This window comes from Monodelphis domestica, chromosome X (assembly GCF_027887165.1).
Source record: "Monodelphis domestica isolate mMonDom1 chromosome X, mMonDom1.pri, whole genome shotgun sequence".
Taxonomy (NCBI): Eukaryota; Metazoa; Chordata; class Mammalia; order Didelphimorphia; family Didelphidae; genus Monodelphis; species Monodelphis domestica.
Genome location: NC_077235.1, coordinates 40193333 through 40198818, shown reverse-complemented (window position 1 = coordinate 40198818; position 5486 = coordinate 40193333). Strand labels below are relative to the sequence as shown.

Below are 5486 nucleotides of genomic sequence, written 5' to 3'. Positions count from 1 at the left end.
TGGAGGCATAAGGAGAAATACTTAATGTAAAGAGATCTCACCTAAGATCAACAGAGAATAAAGATACCTAATTTTATCTTTGAAAATGATTTCATTTTTTTAAAAGTTCACACAGACAGGCATTGAAAGACTGAAGAAATGTTTTTAGAAATAAGAACATAGGCAAAGATGAGAGCACAAATATCAATTTATCATTTAATTCAGCTATTCCTGTCAAAGGAACCCAATTTAAATCAAATATATTCCAGGCCATTTTCCTGGACTTGTTTCATTAATTAAACAAACCCAAATTTTTTAAGTACTAACTTTGTGTCTACCCTTGAGCTACATGACATATGAATTGAAGGTAGAGAAAGTGTGAATGAACCTGATGTATCTGAGGACAATAAGGAGAACAACCTAATGAGAGAGAAATATATCAGAAGAAGAAGGTGGGAAAAAAGCTATAGTTATAATAATAAAAGAGTAGATCAGGGGAAAATCAGAAGCAACCTGAATTTAATAATCCGGTGTACAGTAAACCCATGAATTTCTATTACTTGGGAATAAGCTTCATATTTGATAAGAGCTTTTGAGGAAACTGGCAAGCAGTCTGACAGAAATTAGGTTTAGATCAACATCTTACATCATATTACATTACAGACATGAAACCTAAATATTAGAGGTCATAGCATTAAAAAAATTAGAAGTTCACTAGACCTTGTATTTTTAAAATATTATTAATTTGTTAATGTTAATGTTTTAATATTAATGTTAAACATTAATTATGTAATGTTTAATGCATTACTTAATGGTTTTAATGTAATGTTTTAATGTATTTTAACATCACCTGCATTTTAAAATATATTTTCCTCTTTCCCTTCCCAAAAAGCCATCCCTTATAAAAGAGGAAGAGGAGAAAAGCAAGCTTTTTCAACAAAACTAACCAAGAAATTGAAAACTCTCACATTATTTACTGTATTTCACATTCACAGTTCTCTACCTCTGTGAAGAAGAGGTGAAGTTGATTTTTCATCTCTCTCCTTTAGGACCAAAGTTGAGGATAAGAATAATAGCAGTTGGCACTTAAATAGAACTTTAAGCACTGCAGATTGCTTTACTTATATCCTTTTCTGGGATACTAATTCAAATGTTCCAACTATTGTAGTTAAAATGACTATTGTTTTCCTGGTTCTGTTTACTTTCTTTGAATCAGTTCAAATAAGATTTCTCATGTTCTTCTGTATTTATCATACTCACATCCTTTAAAAAAAAATAACCTTTATGTTCCTTCTTAGAATCAATAATAAGTATTGGTTCCAAGGTAGAAGAGCAGTAAGGATTAGGCAACTGGGATTAAGTGACTTGCCTAGGCACATACAAAAAGGAAGTGTTGAGGCCAAATTTGAACTCCAGACCTCCCATCTCCAGGCCTCCCTCTGTATCTACTGAGCCACCTAGCTGACCCACACTAATTCTTTCGGGTTTTCTTGAAAATGTTATTTAATTAGTTCATTTAGAATATTTTTCCATGGTTACAAGAAACATGTTCTTTCCCTCCCTTCCCACAACCCCCCTCCCATAGCCAATGCACAATTCCACTGCATGGAGGTCAAGATCAAGACCTATTTCCATATTATTGATATTTGCACTAGGGTGATCATATCCCCATCAACCCATGTGATCAAGCAGTTATTTTTCTTCTGTGTTTCTACTCCAACAGTTCTTCCTCTGAATTTAGATAGTGTTCTTTCTCATTAGTCCCTCTGATTTATTCTGGATCATTGCATTGCTACAAGGAGAGAAGTTTATTACATTTGATTGTGCCACAGTGTAACAGTCTCTGTGTAAAATGTTCAACTGGTTCTGCTCCTTTCACTCTGCATCAATTCTTGGAGGTCATTCCAGTTCACATGGAATTCCTTCAGGTCATTATTCCTTTGGGAATAATAGTACTCCATCACCAACATATACCACAATTTGTTCAGTCATTCCCTAATTTTCTAACATTTGCCACCACAAAGAGCAAAGTTATGAATATTCTTGTACATGTTTTTTTCCTTATTATCTCAAACCCAGCAACAGTATGGCTGGACCAAAGGACAAACAGTCTTTTAGCACCCTTTGGGCATAGTTCCAAATTGCCTTCCAGAATGGTTGGATCAATTCATAACTCTACCAGCAATCCATTAATGTGCCAATTTTGCCACGTTCCCTCCAACATTTATTATTTTCCTTTCTTGTCATGTTAACCAGTCTTCTAGGTGTAAGGTGATAACTCAGAGTTGTTTTGATTTGCATTTCTCTGATTAAAAAATATTTAGAACACTTTTGAATATACTTATTAAGAGTTTTGATTTCTTCATCTGAAAATTGCCTATTCATATCCCTTGCCCACTTATCAGTTGGGGAATGGCTTGATTTTTTTTTGCAATTGATTTAGCTCCTTATATATTTGAGTAAACAGACTTTTCTTAGACGCTTTTGTTATGAAGATTTTCCCCAATTTGTTGCTTCCCCTTGTAATTTTGGTTGTATTGGTTTTTTTATACAAAAAATGTAATTTAATGTAATCAAAATTATTTATTTTATATTTTCTGATTTTTTCTAACTCTTGCTTGGTCTTAAAATCTCTCCTTTACCAAAGATTTGACATGTATTACTATTCTGGTGTTCACCTAATTTATTTATAGTTTCCTTCTTTATATTCAAGTCATTTACCCATTCTGAGTTTATCTTGGTGTAGTGTATGAGATGTTGATCCAAACCTAATCTCTCCCATACTGTCTTCCAATTTTACCAGCAGTTTTTTTCAAATATTGGAATTTGGTCCCAAAAGCTGGGATCTGTGGGCTTATCATAGACTGCCTTTCTGAGAGCACTTACTCCAAGTCTTTTCAACTGGTTTTCCTTTCTGTCTCTTAGCCAGTACCATATTGTTTTGATGACCACTGCTTTATAGTATAGTTTAAGATCCAGAACTGGAAGGCCACATTCTACTTCTCTATTGGGCATGAATCAATTCTCTGCCCCAATATCTCTGATTGTTCTTCTCTCTTTGAGTCAATTTCAATGCACATAAGAACTAAGTATATTTCCTGTCTCCAACCTCTTTATCCTTCCAGTGTATTGGTGTCCTTCCTCCCTCCCTCCTGCCATGCCCTTTTTTATGAAATATACATTTACCCTATTTTCTCTTTTCTCATTTCTCTTAGTATTGACCTCTTTTTTACCTCTAGTTTTATATATATTTATGCATGGATATATTATATATATATATATATATATATATATCTTGACATTTCATCCTATACAGTTTGTCACTGTTTCCTCTAAGTATAATTATTCTATCAATATCAAATTTTCTGTTTATATCCAGTCTTTTCTTTATGAATGCTTGGAAGTCTTAGATTTTATTAAATGACCATGCATTCCCCTGAAAGAATATATTGAGTTTTGCTGGGTAGTTGATTCTTGGTTGTAGAACTAGTTCCCTTGCTTTCGGGAATATAATATTCCATGCCTTCTGGTCTTTCAGTGTAGATGCAGCCAGATTCTGTCTTATCCTCACTGTGGTTCCATGGTATCTAAATGACTTCTAAGTAGCTTGTAATATTTTTTCCTTGGTATGGTAGTTCTTGAATTTGGGTATAACATTCCTGGGCATTGTCAATTCAGGATTAAATACAGGAGGTGAGAGACGGAGTCAAGATGGTAGCATAGAAGCAGCAAAATTTCAGACCTCTGAAAACCCTTCCTTATCAATTGCAAATTAAATGCTCCTAGGGGACTAAAATCAAACATAACAACAAGACAGAGCCAAGGAACCCTCCTGCTGGACTCAATTCAAAAGGTATACCCCTGAAAGATTAAGTATTCATCTGATCTATCTTCTCAGCCAATGCCCTACGTAGTAGGTTAAACCTCAGAGCTGTTTTGATTTGCATTTCTGTTATTATTAGTAATTCAGAACTATATAATTTGCAGTTCTTCTTTTTAAAACTGACTATCTTACAAAATAACTATGTGTTTTAGAAAATAGATAGTGATTAGGGAGACAAGTGATATAAACCCTGACCCAAATTTTCAGCTTACCTTCTTATCCTTGTTGCATTAAATTTGTTCATATAGAAGTGTTTCCAAATGTATCCAATTGAAATTAACAATTTTGTCTTTTGTGATTATTAACCAATTATTCTAGCAGACAGGATAAGGGAAGAGTTGCATGAAAAATCTGAATCAAGGCATATACACAAGATATAAAGAGAATTAATCCAACAATAGAAGATGAAGCATCAGTACTTCCTTTTTCCAGCTAGAATCATGGTGGGTACAAAAGAAAAGAAGAAGCTACCATCCATGCCAGAATGCCTTCTGAAAAAAGAAAAGGCCTTTTTAATACTGAAGACCAAATGTCTGAAATAGATAGCTATAAAGGAATCTCCAAAAGATACGGAGAAAAGTTATCCATGGGAAAAGCTCAAGCCTACTATAAGGACTATAGATAAATGTACTGAAGTAAAATCCAATTGACTGAAATGGCATGCAAGGCTGGCAACTACTATGACACTGCCAAATCCAAGATAGTTTTTGTGATCAGAATCAGACATAACAGTGGTGTTAGCCCAAGTATTCCCAAAATTATTCAGCTTCTTCATCTTTGCCAAATATGCAATGACACTTCTGTTAAGCTTAACAAGGCTTCAATTAACATGCTGAGGATTGTGGAAACATATACTACATGAGGGTAACCAAATATGAAACCTGTGATTGATTTGATTTACAAACATGGTGATGGCAAAATCAAGAAATAAAGAATTGCCCCAACTGATGATGCCCAACTTGCAAAATTACTTGGTAAATATGGAATTATCTTTATGGAGGACGTGATCCAGGAGATCTACACTGTTGGCAAGCACGTCAAAACCACCACTAACTTTCTATGGAGCTTCAAATTATCTTCTCCATGTGGTGGAAGTAAGAAAAAGACTATACATTTTGTGAAAAGTGGAGATACTTGTAACAGGGAAGATTATATCAACAAGCTTATTAGAAAAATGAACTCAAGGTTTCTACCATGATAATTTTTCTAATCATATGTTAATAAAATTGGCCATGATAAAAAAAAGACCAAGCACCATGGCTGAGTAAAAAACTCATCTAAGAATATGAACAAATAGTTGTAAATGACCGTAAACATATTGTGAAAATGATTTATGACTGTATGAAAGATGGTTACAATGTAATATTCCCTCACACATGGCACATTAACAAAGATGTCAAAAGATAGAGATGGTCGAAGTTATGGGGATTCTGGAAAGACAGCTGCACTAACATACTGCTGGTGAAACTATAAATCAGTCCAATCATTTGATACAACTCTTTGAGATTACTTTTGGGGCAGCTGGGTGGCTCAGTGGATTGAGAGCCAGGCCTAGAGATGGGAGAGATTACTTTTCAAAATAAAACAAAAACTATGATTTGACCCAGAGATTCTACTAACAAAT

The 5486-nt window shown here is 34.1% G+C and overlaps 1 pseudogene; it reads left to right on the top strand.

The window, feature by feature from the left end:
• The first annotated feature begins 4302 nt into the window (after positions 1 to 4302).
• Positions 4303 to 5060, top strand: LOC100014236 (60S ribosomal protein L7-like; annotated as a pseudogene).
• Positions 5061 to 5486: the final 426 nt, after the last annotated feature.